Here is an 18,030-nt window from a genome sequence, read left to right on the forward strand (position 1 = left end):
GGTCCGCACGTTGACTGGGGAAACCCCTACTTACTGGTCTATGGTACTGAAGCTGTTATACCCGCCAAGGTGGAAATTCCTTCCTTGAGAATCATACAGGAAGCCTAGCTCAGCGATGCAGAATGGGTACAAAGCCGGTATGAGCAATTGGATCTCATTGATGGTAAAAGAATGAAGGTTAGACCGAGGCTATTCATATCAGGCAATTGGTGTTGAAGCAGATCTTTCCATATCAGGACGAAGCAAAAGGAAAATTCTAACCTAACTGGCAAGGTCGTTACATGGTTCACTGAGTACTGAAAGGAGGAGAACTCATAATTGCAGAAATGGACGGGGAGATATGGCCGAAACCTATCTATTCGGATGTCGTAAATAGATATTATGTTTGAAATTGTGTTTTCACTTTCTTTGATATAACATGAACTACGCTTGACCTGATTCCCGTTTAAGAGGGGATAACGTAGGCAGACTTGTGGGTGAGGTCACATTATAATAAAATCTTCATTCCTCTCTGTGGTCAGAAACTGGGACAAGAGTCTGAGTTTCATCAATTTCACTACATCCAGGATCACCAAAAGAGTATCACCGGAAGTACACGCCAAACTGATGTCTCAAAGCATATCACGACCTGTGATTCGACCAAATTTTTTACTTTTGTGCATTATCTTTTAAACAACTGCATTACTTATAAATATTTTATCAGAAATACATATTTTCAAAAACTTCATTTTCTGTAATAGCCAGATGTTACGCAAGGTGACTCGAACAAGGCGTCAAGACAAGAGCAAGGGCGAAATGAGGAATCAAAAGCATGAACCAACCTTCCCCTAAACTTACAATTTGTCTTTGGATGCAGGCAGAATGAACATAATATTAACAGGCATATCTGCAACATGACCACTATCCTCACATGGAGGTTGCCGAACCCAAACGCGTCAAGCTAAGAATCACTTTCCTTCCTCATGTTTAATCATCACCTTTCCTTGCATAGGGCTAAGAACTGCCTCATTTCATTGCATGAGGCTAAGCACTGCCTCCATTATTGCATAAGACTAAACACTGCCTTTCCCCGCATAGGGATAAGCAATACCCTCATCATTTACATCGGGCTAAGCATTCCCCTCATTACATTGCATGAGACTAAGCACTGTCTCCATTATATTGCATGAGGCTAAGCACTGCCTCCATTATTGCATAAGGCTAAACGTTGCCTTTCCCCGCATAGGGCTAAGCACTACCCTCATCATTTGCATCGGGCTAAGCACTACCCTCATTACATTGCATGAGACTAAGCACTGATTCTGTTGCATTGCAAGAGACTAAGAACTGTCTCCATTACATTGCATGAGACTAAGCACCGTCTCCATTATACTGCATGAGGCTAAGCACTGCCTCCATTATTGCATAAGGCTAATCGCTGCCCTTCCCCCAGAGGGATAAGCACTACCCTCATTATTTGCTTCGACCTAAGCACTGCCCTCATTACATTGCACGAGACTAAGCACTGTCTCTGTTGCATTTCATGAGACTAAGCAATGTCTCCATTATATTGCATGAGACTAAGCACTGTCTCCATTATACTACATAAGGCTAAGCACTGCCTCCATTATTGCATAAGGCTAAATGCTGCCTTTCCCCGCATAGGGCTAAACACTGCCTTAGTTACATTACATGAGACTAAGCACTGTCTCCATCACTTGAATAAGGCTAAGCACTACCTTCACATGCATAGGGCTCAACACTGCTCTCATCTCATACAAGGCTAATCGCTGCATTGTCTCATTCTCGTATATAACTAAGCATCACATGTTCCCTCTATCAAGCAATCAGTATCGCCACATCCTTGCATTTCATGGGCTGAAACATCACTACATTATCCGAAGGTGCCATAGTCCGAAGGCATCATCCACATAGCCTGAAGACATCATGCCATGGCCTGAGGATCTTTTGAAACTGCATATCATTATTCAAAGGCGTCATAGTCCAAAGTTCCTGATGTCTCGAGGACACCATTTTATGTCATGCGAATCCCTTATCATACGCTCCATGGCCTAGGACATCATGGTCTAAGGACATCATCCTTATCGTCCGAAAGACAACTCTCATGGTCCGAAGGGAATTTGCATCATCTTTTCCGCAAGAACTATATATATTCACGTGCATCGTGTTTTAAGTTTTGCAGGTAACTCGGGAGGTAACCGTTCTACAAACAGGAGCAATTCTCGCTCCGGTTTCCGTTCACATCATCACATCCTTTGATTACCTCAAATATAACCGATAACCAGCAATTGGTCGTTCTTATCCCGTAACCGCTCAAATATTTGCCGTGTACATCCATAACGTTCAATTTCACATTCATAGATCCACCTGAAATTATCCACTACTTATGACATTGCTCTACCCATAGAAAATCATTCTTCAAAACGTACAACCTTCCTATAACAACTCCATCGATCTCGTCCGCCGTTGGATCTAGAACTACACACGGCCTGATTTCCATAATACCAGGGATATGTAGGCAACTCAAGAACCAGGGTTCGACCCTCAATTTTAAAACACCACATACTCCATCCTCGTTCATCTCGACAAAATTGGTCATCATTTTCTTTACCCTACAATTCTTTCATTATTCCCGGGTAAAGAGGGACAGCTATTGATACCCAATTTTGCCCTCAAATTTTATAAAGTACTTCATATACTTCCAAAATATCACTTTGCACTATTACCCAACTTATAGGGGTCATATAAGTAATTTTTATAAGTTTTTAAAGCTTTAAAATTGATTTCTTGCATTTTAATTATTTAGATATTTATTAACTATCCTTTCAAATTATTTTGGGGTGATTTAATCATCCAAATTTATTATTTATACCCACATGCATATTTTATAATATCTTACTTTATTTTGATATACCAATATTTGCATTTTTATACTATTAACACATTTTTTACAATAATAGCCTATACTTTATAATTAATTACGTTTATTATTTTATTTGGGGTCAAGATGACATTTTATATTTTTAAAATTCTTCAGCTATTATTTTTAAAATACTTAATTTCATAATAATATTTTTATATTTATTTAACTATTTTATTAATTTATTTCTTCCCTTAATTTCTTTTGTTTAAAATCTGGCCCAAATCAAGGCCACTTTTCGGACCCAATTCACCAGCCCAGACCCCAAAACCTTAGCCCAATAACCCCTATCCCAATACCCGCAATCCATTAACCTATACTCATCTCTTGACCCACCCGTCTCCCTTAAATTCTGGCCGTTGATCTCAGATGATCAACGACCTACATCAACCCCACTATTTTTAATTACCCGCCCCAAACCCTAATCCTCACTTGTCTCTCTACAACTGCCCTCACACTCTCTTTTCTCCCTCAAAGATTAAACCCTAACCGATTCAGAGGATTTTCCTTCGCCCTTTTCTTATATGCATTCATACGCGGATCTCACCTACCTTTTTTGTTCTTCTTGCTCAGTTATGGTAACTTTCATTACCAGTCCATCTATGGCAAGGATGATTCTCTTGAATCGGGTAGATACGACTTCGACCCTATAGATTTGGATACGATCTTGGCTTTATACACCTAGAAAGCAGGAATATCCTCTTGATTATGGCGTATCTCCGTTGATTTCTTCGTGATTAGGGCTTGTGAACGATTTGCCCTAAATCCAATTCTAACTAGGGTTTGAGACTTTCATCTTCTTCTTTGATTTGGGTTCATATGAGATCTTTTATTTCATTTTTATGCTTAATTTGATTATTTTCCATGTTTGTTCGTCCTAATCAGTCACTATATAAACCCCTCCCCCAATTCCCCTAAAACAAAATTTGAAAATCATTATTACTCTCTTAATCCCACTTACTCGATATTATTCTGAAACTATTGGCTCTTGGCTGGATGAAAGCCAAGGCCACAGAGTTTGTTCAAAGTGACCTTCTTAGTGCGAGCAATTCCTGAGGTTTATCTAAAACCCTTGGGAGCTCTGACACACTGAGCTTTGGGGGTTCTACTGTTCTCTTTGCCATTGAAGCACCACTGGTACTGTTATTCTCATTTTCTTGTTTGATTATTCTTGGCTGGTAAGTCTCTTTGGCCACAATAAATTCATTCTCTTTCGTTGTATTATGTTTTCTTAGAATTTCATGTCCCTAAAACTTCTATGAAGCACTGATCTACTATGCCACTTTGCTTGTATCCTTACTTGCTCTAAGGTCTTTTTATGTCTCGATACTGAACTTGCCTGGATTCTAGTTGTGAGATGTATTTATCACATATGCTAGCAGAAATGATTTTCGATCCTTCTGAACTTGTTTAGTCTGCTGTGTTATATTGATACTTGAGGTTAATCCTGAGTTTGCCTCTCTGCCTTGTTATGGATTGTTATGATAGCCTGGGAAGTATTTTGCTAAGTCACTCTGTAACACCTAGGAAAATGTCGAAGTACTTAAGCGCTATTAAGAAAGTTGATGTGCGCTAATTATATTATTTTGTATGTAGATAAGGACTATTATATGAATGATATCAATTGATCATGATAATATATGTAAGATGTGCATTAAGAATGGTTTATGGTCTAAGAAGAGCCCTAAGGCTAAGTCAAGTTGAAAATTCAAGTGAGTTCGCACAAGATCCTACTTCAAACACATGATGCTACCAAACTATAACTATTTAGGAGAGGATATACCTATCAAATTAAAGTCCTTTGAGTCTAGTTTTTAACGCTTTAAACCGTTCATCATTTGGACACTCCTAAAGGAAGTTATGACCAAATTACCAAAGGCTGGAAAAATAAGATTCTACGACCAATTCTGCTAACGCGAAAGTGCTTCTGCGACCGCAAACTGATCGCAAAATGGACCAGTACAACCCAGTTTTTGGCACCGATTTTGCGGTGCGTTTTGTGACCCGCATAGCCATTTTGCAGTCTATTATGCGACCGCAGACCTGATTTCAGAGGGTTAATTTTTCTATTTTCATAACCCGACCCCATTTTGATAAATAGGCTTTGGGGCTTATTTTGGGGCAATTATCTGAGATTTTTTAGAGAGAAGTGAGAGTGTTCTAGAGAGAGAAAGTAGATGAAGTGTTTTGTTCATCAAGATCTTGTCCAAGCTTTGAAATCCAATAAGAAAATCTCACAAGTTCTTCATCTAAGAGGTAAGGTTCCATACCCTGGTTTTCAATTTCGAATTTAGGTAGAAGATGGTTGATTAGGAGTATGATTCTTGGGTATGAGAGTATTATTTATATATGTATGTACCAATAAAGTTTGTGGGAAGATTGTTGACCTCAAATAAGTAAATATTGGGTTGTGGAGTGAAGGAAATCTTGTAAAAGAACCTTGTAGTTAGATTTGCACACCTAGTGTTTGATAAAATGCTCAAATGAGCTGAGACCATGAATATCTTCCTAATTATGGTTCAATTTTGTTATGTATCAAAATAGATTGGGATTGCTAGAATTTCCAGAATATTGTAGTAATCTAAGAAAAGCTCAAAACGAGGTATGCCGGCTAAACTTCCTTCTTAGAATTGAGTTCAATGATATTCCCGTAAGCTTCAAGTATGGATGTCTCAAGTTCTTTATTCTATGTTCCGGGTTGTTCCCAATAAATTCGAATGTCCTGAATAAACAAAGTGTCAAGAATTATGTATTCAAAACATGTTTCGAATGTTCCTATCACATTATGTTATCTTTTGGAAATGTGTTCAAGAATGATATGTGTATTAAAATGCTATGTCTTTGAGTGGTGTTTCAAATGAAGGTTATGATGTCAAATTGTGTGAGAAAACTCAATATGCTTAAGACTCTTAATTGCTCATATGTGTACCTAAAGTATTGATTGAAAATGTCTTATTGTTGATAACCTATAAAGATGGTTGGAAGTGAAATAAGTGAATTGGGGATATAAAGTGTGGCCAACGTGCCAAGAGTGAAAGTTATACTTGTGGCCAATGGTTCCAATGAAATGAGATGATGTGAGAAAGATTATGAAATGAGCTTTGATTTATCTATTCTAAAATTGACTTTGAAAATAGAATTGCCTAAAAGCCTATGAACTCAAGTGATGCCCATATGTGGCTGTTTTAGCTAATGCTATGTTTAGTGAGTATTTTCAATGTGTTTTGCATTCTTACATATTCGTAAGTGGAAATTGTGTATTGTCCTTTTTGAGAAAAAGTATTTCAAGAATAAATGATGTGTTACTTGTTTATGATTATAACTTGTGCTTCGACTGCCAATCATTTTACTCAATTTCTTGGAAAGAAATCCATTGTGTTTAAAGTCTTCATTACTAATGAACCTAAAGTTGTGATTTCTGGAATATTGTATATGTTGATATTTATGATGATGATCCATGAAAGGAAAGATATAAAAGTGTGGAATATAAAATACAGCCATTGTGCCATGAAAGAAGAATCATATGTATGGCTAAGAGAGCTAATGAAACAATAATATTGTAAGTGGTTGAAAGTATGGATTAAGTGATATATGATGTGAAAGGTTATGAGATGTATGTATTTGTACTTTGGTTTCCAATGTGTTATAAATCCCTACGTTCTTGCGAGTAAAGACTATGATGTTCCTAAATGTTCTAAATGCTCTTAATGTTCTATGATCACCCATGGCAAGTACAAGTAAGTGATAGTATGAACATAAAATGTGGTCGTTGCATAAATGAGAATTATGAAGTGTTGTATGTCCCAATGGTTTCAACTATAGTTGAATGCTTCTGAAATAATGTATGTAAATGACTTCGATTGTTAAGTCCCCAAGAGTCATTAACCTAGATAATGACCTCAAGAGGTCAAGAGAGTGAATAATGAGATGGAAGGGAGATGTCCTTTGTTAAATGATGATGAACCTTAAGAAAAGGAATTGGGCCCATGTGCCATTGAAATCGACTTATTGATTTACCATGCATGTGCTAATGTAATGAGTTGTGTTTCTCCATGATGAGCATGAACATGAAGTATTCCAATTATATGAGTAATTACGACCTTAAATGTAATGACAAACTATGTCACTTTGAGTTTATATATGGTATTGTGATTGGGATTACACCTCCACCCGCATACATTGGGGTGAGGCAGCAAGGCTGCTTTGTGTAGGGATTATGATATTTTGATATACCTCCACCCACATATATTAGAGTGAGGCGGCAAGGCTGCTTTGTGTAGAGTTTTGGTATTGTGGAATACACCTCCACCCGCATATATTGGGGTGAGGCGGCATGACCGCTTTGTGTAGGGATTGTGGTATTGTGATACACCTCCACCTGCGTATATTGGGGTGAGGTGGTAGGACCGCTTTGTATAGGGATTGTGGTATTGTGGAATACACCTCCACCAGTATATATTGGGGTGAGGCGGCATGACCGCTTTGTGTTGGGATTGTGGTATTGTGATACACCTCCATCCGTATTTATTGGGGTGAGGCGGCAGGGCCGCTTTGTGTTGGGATTGTAGTATTGTGATACACCTCCATCCGCATATATTAGGATAAGGCGGCATGGCCTCTTTGTGTTGGGATTGTGGTATTGTGATACACCTCCATCCACATATATTGGGGTAAGGCGGCAGGGCCACTTTGTATTGGGATTATGGTATGATGATACACCTCCACCCGCATATATTGGGGTGAGGCGGCAGGGTCGCTTTGTGTAGAGGTTGTGGTATTGTGATATACCTCCACCCGCATATGTTGGGGTGAGGTGGCATGGCCGCTTTGTGTGAGGGTGGTAATAAAGGATCCCCGACTTAATATCGATAAATTTGAATGGAAGCTCTTAATAAATTTTCTTGACGTTAATGACTATCTAAGCCCATTTATTATTACCATGATTCATCATATTCATGTTGTATTTCCAAGCCCTTGAATAGGTGTACTTGTATCATGTATGTGAACGATGTGAACGGTCTATGAGACGCATAGGTGTATAATATGATATGTGAACACTAAGGACGGTCTACGAAATGTGTATATGTAAAATAAGGGAGGAAGGTGCCACTTTCATTGGCATTGTTTGTACATGTTGATACAATTACATTATATTATGTATTCCACGTATAGTTCATATGGCGCAGTTGATCCTAAAAGAAGGTTAGAATGATGCAAGTATAATATGACTTGAAATGTGATTTTATTGGATGTTTCGTAGTTTCTTGATGTACTTTATTTTCCTCTTATTTGAGTTACCGTATTTTCATATGTTATTTTGATTGCCTTACATACGAGTACTATTCCACATGTACTCACATTCCTTTTGTCAGGGGCGCTGCACCTTTTAATGGATGCAGGTATACTTCTACAGGATGATATGGACCTTTGATAAGGATCTTCTTCACTACTCAGCTTATGGTGAGCCCGCTATAGTTCTAGTGGGTGTTTGGGTCTAGTTAATTTTATGTATATATGTATCCATTGTCATAGAAGCTCCATGTACACTGTGGGTCATGTAATTAAAGATTTGAGTGTTGTCATGTATTTATGTTCACAGTATTAACAGCTATTTATAGAGTTGTGTAACCATCACGAGAAAGAAAATATGGGCCATTGAGCCAAATGTATTTAGTATGAAAGTCAAGATCTTATTATGTTATGGTAAATCATGCATGAGTAATGATGAGAGGTTAATGAAAACTAGGCTTGCTCGACTGGGTTTACTCGGTTGAGCGCCAGTCGCGCTCCTTGATTTCGAGGCGTGACACACTCATGCCTAACAATGCTTCCTTTATGGGGGTATACCGTTCATTATGACTTGTTCTCATGCAATTTATGTTTCTATTGTGTGTTTGTTGACTTGATCAACTCTGTATTCCTTAATACTAGTTAAACCTTTAGAGTAAACTTTACAACTAGCTTTTTCCCTATATGTGGTCAACTATTGCTGGATTTGATGCATGTTTGTCTTACTTATGAAAATTGATATGTCTCTTATATTGCGACTGATGTTTAGCATGCTAAAGTTCTCCCTGTTCAGTTAAGTGATTTCTCGATCATGAATTTGTTCTGTTAAGATGTTTCATTAGGTTTTCATGTTAAACCTTCATGTTAAGGCTGTGCTCTACTGATTCTCCTAGTTTTCATGACCAAACCTCTTGTTTAAAAGTGCTTTAGGTTGGTTCTAGCTATGTTTTGTTTGAAACTTCATTTCAAATAGTTTTCTATCCCATGATGGTCAAGCATGAACCTGCCTTATGTGTGCCCTATAAATATGTCATATGATTTTATCTATATGTCTTAGTGAGAATTATTGTTAGTTACTGCTTTGAGAATCCAGTGTGTAGGCTTCAAATTCATTTAATTAATTCCCCTGTGTAGTTCGTTAACTTGTGTGGTTAAGTTTGTTCATCTGCAACTGCTGGGTAAGTATGTCCTCCATTTGGACCTGGTGTTGGTCCATGTATAAGTTGAACCTTGTAACTGACACACTCTAATGCTTTGGGTGAGCCTGGGATCTGGGTCTACTGTTTATGTGAAGAATAAGTCTGCTGAAGGCCCAGAAATGCCACAGGGTTATTTTCTTTGGGTCTGCAACTGTTTACTAGGCATGTATTTGTTTCAGTTTGTAATTTAGGCATATTTGAATGTGTATTCTTTCATTTAGGCACACACTAATTTATAATAACAATAGTTGGGGAATTAGTGGAAGCTGGGGGGCTGGGATACTTTATCTTCGCATGGATGGGTAGAAAGCATGTCTATAAGGCCTTAGTTTGTTTGCTTGCCGTTTATGTGTGCTATGTGTTGATATGCTTGCCTTAGAGCTAATACAATGTCTTAGCTTGCAAATGTTAGGAAACATTCCTACAGGAACTAAAACAAGATTTGTTGATCGATACACCTAGATACCATGCCTATAGGACCTCAATGTGATTAATCAAATTTCCGTTGCTGCTATTCCTATCATACTGCCTGCCTAGACAACATGCCTATAGGCGGTAAATAAAACGAGTATGTGTTCTTAACTATTTGTTGCCCAAATACCAACTGTTTAGAGAGCATACCTATAGGATGTTACTAATCACCTAGAAAGAATGCCTATAGGACCAAGGATGAATAATTCCACGCCTTCAATGGTCTCACTGCCCAGAGGTAAATCGCTTAGAGATCATGCCTATGGGATCTTTATTAAAAACATGTATTAAAATCAACCGCTTCGACAAGATAATCTGCCTATAAATACTGCCTATAGGACTTTATTAAGTCGTTTTATCACATAGAAATCATGCCTATATGTCTTGAACAATTTAATATACCTTGACTCCAAGCCTATCCGCCTACAATTGCCTGTCTAATAATCTGAACGTTGTTAGCAAAGTTCATAACTACATGCGTGCATCTGTGTCTATATGAGGAGGCCAACTTGAGCCCTTAAGTGTTGATTATGTGTAGTCCTAGTTGTTTTGATTGCGCGCCTAGTTTTATCATTTTGAGCAGCCTAAGGAAGTCTAGAACTACCAAAGTAGTAGGTCCAAAGCCTCCTGGACCATCGGCATATGACGGGTAAAGCACGCAAAGGGAACAATTTAGAATTGAATTAGAACACTTTTAGGTAAACAACTTTAAGATAGTAATTGGGTAGCATGAGGTGATAGTATGTGCCTGTTGAATAATATGAGCAACCCTTACACTTAAGGGAGTTGCAAAGTATTATTTATGTTGCACGGGGTGATCCTTTAGGCTAAAAAGCTTAGGACCCCCATAGTTACTATGCATACACCTATTTGGGCGAACTTAGATCAAGCTAGGATATATCTTGTAATCTTCAAAGTTTGTATCACTTATTTATGTATAACCTGTTTCATTAACATATGCAGTCTCCTAATACTTGTTTCATCTTGTAGTTTGATGTTTTGGACTCTTGTTACAATTTGCATGATCACATAGTATAACTATAGTTCAATAATCCCCACGTAGCATAAAATTTGGCCGGGACCCACAACTGTGGACCTCGAAGAGTGCCTAACACCTTCTCTTTGAGGTAATTTGAGCCCTTACCCGATCTTTGTCAATATAGACTATTTAAAATAGAGTTATTTGCAAAAATAAGTTCCCTAACGCACCTGAAAATCGTAAGGTGGTGACTCTTCTCTTTCAAAAGAGTTGTCACATGTCGAAACTCGCTTTCGCGAGAAAATGGGGTGCGATATGTGTTATATCAGTTTCTAGATTAAGATATGTTTGTGGACCAGTTATGACTTTGAAAAGGATGACTGAGCAAGAAAATTTCTGGATGCGATCTACTATACTTTATGGGTATATGAAAATCTTGGAATAATTCAGATTTGATATCCGTTGTGGATGTTATGTGCAAGGAAGAGGAATCACTTGGTTACTTCTTTTTGGATATTCATGCACTGGTGGACCACAAGTCATTCGCACGTATTGGCTATGCATTGGAAATTAGAGAAACGTGAATGACTCTTGAGAATGGTTTTTAAGATTCATATATGCTACCTAAGAATTTACGAATTTGTGAATGGCTAAGAATTGAGGTTTGCATTGGATGGTGTCAAGACTTGTGGTATTTTTATATCATTATTGATTCTATATTGCAGTATTAGAAAGATGAAAGAAACAACTTCAGATTCATTAAAAGGTTCTTCAGCGCATGCATTTTCATGTTGAGTTAATTTTGGGTTTAGCAGTCCACATGACTTGGTTGATTTAGAGGGATCTAGTTTTAATGGCTTGGTTATGTGTGAATGTGTTTCGAAGAGTTCATGATGGTTTTGACTACGACTCGAGATTGATGTCTTCTAAGGGTATGAGAGGTCTATTACATATTGTGATGTTCTCCTAGATTGAGTTAAGAGGAAAATTTATAATTGATGGGGTGTTTATCCTACTCGTGATTCAAAGTTTGTAATGAGATTCTCGCATTTTTGTATTGTAGCATGGTAGATGTAGTGATTCATGAGGCATTAGGGTGGTATGAACAAAGTTGCGGTTCAGTTTAGGAAGGAAGGTCATGAGATCTAGACAGCATGGGAGATCCAGATGTTTAAGAGAATGCTAGTATTATATTGTATTGCCTGAGAAGGATATATGTTGTAGAATATGCATTGTGTATTGATTTGCGGATGCTTGACTAGTATTACGGTAATCACCTGGTTGTTGACTGCTAACGTTCAGGTTGTTGCTACATGGTGCGGAAGATTTATGGGAGTATTTTCTCATGAGGTGATTGTGTATGAGTGACGTATCAGTCATTTGATTGGGAGAGTTTGAGGTCAGATATGGAGAATTCCTATATTCTTGAGGTTTAGAGACTGGATGTTCTCAGAGTAGACTATTCCTTGGTTATGGAATTTGAAGATATGTTAAGAGTTAGACAGCTAATGGTATGTGTTATGCATATATTACTGAGGACTTTTGGAAGGTTATTTACCTATTTCGGGATGATCAAAATTGATTTGGGTGCCCATTTGTAGGCCTAATAAGAATGTGTATTCTACATCAGATCGGGTTTATTTACTCAACACATTTATTGCTGGGGGTGCGTCATCGGCTAGAGTGATCTTATCCATGTCCTAATATGTTCCATGTGTTACTCTCTTATGCTACGACGGGTTGTGAGACTAATTGACTATTCACACGCATGGTGTGGTTTTGTTTAGGCCTTGTGGAGAGAGTTGAGCAAGATGGCTCTTGGGATGATGAGTTGCTTATTGCAACTTAGTTGTGCTTTGTCGATATGTGCTATATCGTACTGTCTGTCTTCTATGGTTATGGTCATGCACTTCACGTTCTTGCTGTTGATACACATGTGTTTGTTGATTGTGAGCATTATGGCTCGATGTATATTCCATGCGGATTGGTATATTCGGAAAGGGTTATGTGTCGCAACGGAGTTATGTTAGGATATGATCCTTTTTGCTTATTTCGTGTGTCTTGCTTCTCCGTTGTGGGATGGAATCATAGCATAGCAATTTTGTGGTTGTATTTGTCAAACTTGATGGACAGTCCCCTTGTTTGATATATTTTTTCAACCTATGCATAACTAATACTTGTATTAGTTTTACATCCTATTTGGTATTATCTTATGTACAACTAACACATAACAAACCATGGTATTAGCAATGCAAGGGGCTTTAATAATTGCATGAACATAGTTAAAGACATAATTACCGCTCAAAACCTATTCCAAATACTTTCCGCCATAGTTTGAAGGGTATTTCTATAAACAACTAATATTTTTAGAAATTATGCAATGCCCTAATACACCAAACCAAACAGTAGATAAGAAATAATTTCAGCATAACTAATGCCAACATAACTAACCTCAACATTACTAATACCAACATTACTAATACACCCTATTCACTATTATGCTTATACCTCCTACCAAACGATCCCTAAGTATGACTCGGACACGTTCGACGAAGTTTAAAAGTTTGAAAAATAATAGATGGATCTTGATCTTTGATGTTATTTGTGGTATTTTGGGCCTTGGGATAAGTTTGGATTGTATTTGGACTTGTTGGTATGATTGGGCAGGGTCCCAGAGGCCTCAAGTGTGATTCAGGGTGATTTCGGATCATTTCAGATGATGTTTGCAATGTTGGTTTTTGTATATCTTCAGTCATTAATCCGCTCAAATCACATTATGCCAATATCTCACAGTATCAGAAATCAATATACCACACGAAATATACCAATGCGCCATAAATCCACTCAAACCCGTAGTACTCAGTGAGGTAACCAACAACATATGAGATAACAAGTAAAACATATATAGATAAGATAAGATAACATGCGGATATAATATCATGACTAAAAAGTATGAATACAAACGACTGAATATAGCAAAAAAGGCCCAAACATGTCTCAAACGGATAAGCACATAGCCTAGATATAGTTTTTAACATGAATAATATCTCAAATAGTCATACAAGTAGAGAAAACATGGTAACATGAAGGCATGATAGCAAAACAAGGCACATAATAGCCTTAGGTCTACCCAGATCATGAATAATCACAGTGCACACAATTATGCTCGTCACCACGTACGTGCATCATCCCCAACACATAGCAAGGATCAAACTTTATGGGGAAAAACGCTCAAGTAAGCCTAGGCAAGATACTTACCTCAAAGCGCGGGAATCAATACTCCAAAAGAGTTATTGCCTAAAACACTTGCTAGGTAAGCTGACAATCACATAACAACTAAACATTTGAATAAAACATGGTTTAATAAACTCAAGAGCAGAAATAACATAAATATCTGATAAAAATAACTGAAACACTACTACAACCATCCCAAAACCTAGTATCAACGAGTACAAAAATATTACTAAATATCAATATAAATCAAAACTCTAGTATAACTGTCTGAGTAATAGGATAATACTTAAGAAGATAAAAGGAAAGAGAGTCAACATCTGCGGACGTCATAGCAGCTACCTCGAAGTCTCCAAGCAGGTACTAACATAAATCTAGCAATCACCACGTCCAGATGTACCTGGATCTGCACACGAAGTGCAGAGTGTAGTATGAGTACAACTTACCCCATGTACTCAATATGTAACAGAACTAACCTTGGGATGAAAGCAGTGACGAGTTCAGAAGGATACAGTTAGAACTAATATAATGACAACACAAGTATAATAATGACAATGATAATAAATAACTCGAAGAAATTTCCATAATCAGGTCGTTCATGGTACAGATATTTAGACATGCTTTCAAGTTCACAATTAAAGACCAACACTGATAAGAACATATCAAATATACCTAGCCTGAGGAATGGTAGATCTATATGCCTATTTGTCAAATATGCATGTCAAATGTATGATTTCATGGTGATATTCCCAGGTACTCACACTCTCAGGGTACTCAATCTGCCTATCTCAAATGCCCACTCATTACACAATCAGTTAGGACTGTACGAGTGCCTGGCATCAATGACCCTCACCAAAGCATGTGTATATATCACTGTGCCTGCTCTCACTGCTGGTATGTTAGACTCTGGAGGAACGGATCCTGACCAAGTACTTATCAAAGCCGACGAGGCCTGCTGCGGTGTGTAGTCCGATCCACATAATAATAATAATAATAATAATAGTAATAGTAAAGCCAATATGGCCTGCTGCGGCATGCATCCCGATCCACAATATCACTCACAACACGGCTCTCAGGCCCACCTCAGTCATCGATCTCTCAAGTCTCAAGGGCTCACAAATCTCGTACCACTCAGCCCAAACAATGATAACATGTGATGTAACAATGGATGACAAACATAGACTGAGATAAGGTATACAAATGATGAACCATGACTGAGTATATATATGAAGTTAAAGCAGATAACTCAAAACAACAGACATAACCTCATTAGGTCTCAACTAAATAAGCACATGGCCTAAATATGATTTCTAACATGAATCACAACTCAATTACTTTAGCAAGTAGGGATTTCACGGATAAAACAAGACTTGATATCAACATAGTACAAAAATTCACCCGGATCATGATTTCCATGGTGCACGCCCATACACGCATCACCCCAACACAACCCAAATAACATGTTTTCTAGGGATATATACCCTCAGTTCCAAGTTTAGAAGTATTACTTACCTCAAAACGCGCAACTCAATATTCCAAAAACCCTTCCCATGCGTATCGGCCTCGGAACGACTCGAATCTAGTCATAAACATTGTGACATAATGAATACAAGCTATATGAATTGATTCCATATGATAAAGCTAAGATCTTTAACCAAAATAAAAAAGTCAACCCAAAAAGTCAACCCTGGGCCCACACTCAGAACTCGACAAAATTCACAAATTCCGAACACCTATTCAACAATGAGTCCAACCATACTAAAATCATCCAATTCCAACCACAAATCGACACTCAAATCTCCAAATCTCACTCTCTAATACATAATCTGAAAATTCCCAAATTTCACCTCAAACACACATAATCTAGGTGTAAAAATCAATGCATATACAATATTTATCAATAAAAGTGATGAATCTTCACTTACCTCTTCAATTATAGTGAAAGATGCTCCAAATATCACCCTTAGCCGAACTCTACAACTCCAAAAATGAGAAAAATGCCAAACCCTTCGTCTTATAAAATCTGTTAGTAAATCCGCACCTATGACTCACTAAACCGCATCTGCGGTTCCGCAAGTGCGGCCAAATCCCGCATCTGCGGTTTCACAGGTGCGACAAAATTCTACATATGCGATCCATCAAGGGCCTTCGACCTTCCGCATCTGCGCATCTGCTTTTACGGCCAAACATCGCACATGGGCTTCCGCAAATGCAACTCCTCGTCTGCATCTAAGACCACGACCTTGCCCAACTCAACTTTGCTTTAGCGAAAAACAAACACATATGCAGGCTCGAAGATGCTGCATATTCCTCGCACTTGTGACCCATCATTAGCCCAACCAAACACACACCTGCGATCCGTTGTCCACATCTGCGGCCAAGCCCACCGCAGATGTGATTACACCAGAAGTCCCCAGGCTTCAGCCTTCATCCCAAGTTCAAAACTAATCCTAAATCAATCTGAATCACCCGGGGCCCCCAAGACCCCATCCAAACATACCAACACGTCCTAATACATGATACGATTTTAGTCGAAGCCTCAAATCACATCAAACAACATCAAAATCACGAATCACTCCCCAATTCAAGCCTAACAGAACTAATGAATTTCTAACTTCTAAAACCAATGCCGAATCATATCAAACCAACTCTGATTGACCTCAAATTTTGCACAAAAGTCATAAATGACACAACAGACCTACTCCAACTCCTAGAAATCCAAGCCCGGTACCATCAAAGTCAATTCTCGGTCAAACCTCTCAACCTTTCAAACCTTTAACTTTCTAATTTTCGCAAAAAAGCCTCAAACCAACCTACGGACCTCCAAATCAATTTTCGGACATACTCCTAAGTCTAAAATCACTATACAAAGCTTTTGGAACCATCAAAACTCTATTCTAGGGTCGTTTACATAAAAGGCAAATTCCGGTCATCTCAAACAACTTAAGCCTCCAAACTTGGGACTAAGTGTCCCAATCCACTCCGAAACCTTTTCGAAACCTAATCAACCACCCCGACAAGTCTCATAATCACAAATGAACATAGAAGAAGCAATGAATGGGAGAACATGGCTACAATACATAAAATGACCGGCCAGGTCCTTACATTCTCCCCCTCTTAAACAAACATTCGTCCTTGAACGGGTCTAGAATCATACCTAGATTCTCAAATTGGTGTGGATATCTGATCCGCATCTCCTGCTCAGTCTCCCTAGTAGCCTCCCCGACTGGCTGTCCTCTCCACTAAACTTTCACTGAAGCTATATTCTTTAATCTCAACTTTCTAACTTGCCGATCCAAAATGGCCACCGACTCCACATCATAAGTAAAATCCCTATCTAACATGCTGAAATCCAAAACATGTGACAGATCATCATAATACTTTCGGAGCATAGAAACATGAAACACTAGGTGAACACCCGATAGAGTTGGTGGCAATGCAAGCTTGTAGGTCTCCTCTCCAATACTCTCAAGTACCTCAAAAGGGCCAATATACCGAGGGATCAACTTGCCCTTCTTCCCGAACCTCTTCACACCCTTCATGGGCGAGACTCCAAGCAATACCCTCTCTCCTACCATATATGCAACATCACGAACCTTTCGATCATCGTAACTATTTTGTCTAGACTGTGATATACGAAGCCGGTCCTGAATCAACTTGACTTTCTCCCAGGCATCCCAAACCAGGTCAGTGCCCAACAACCTAGCCTCCCCCAGCTCAAACCATCCAACTGGAGATCAACACCACCTCGTATATAAGGCCTCATAAGGAGCCATATGAATGCTCGATTGGTAACTGTTGTTGTAGGCAAACTCTGCAAGCAGTAGAAACTGATCCCAAGAACGCCCGAAATCCATAACACAAGTGAGTAGCATATCCTCGAAGATCATAATGGTGCGCTCAGATTGTCCGTCCATCTGAGGGTGAAATGATGTACTCAA

The sequence above is a fragment of the Nicotiana tomentosiformis genome, chromosome 11, assembly GCF_000390325.3.
Source record: "Nicotiana tomentosiformis chromosome 11, ASM39032v3, whole genome shotgun sequence".
In the NCBI taxonomy this organism is placed as follows: Eukaryota; Viridiplantae; Streptophyta; class Magnoliopsida; order Solanales; family Solanaceae; genus Nicotiana; species Nicotiana tomentosiformis.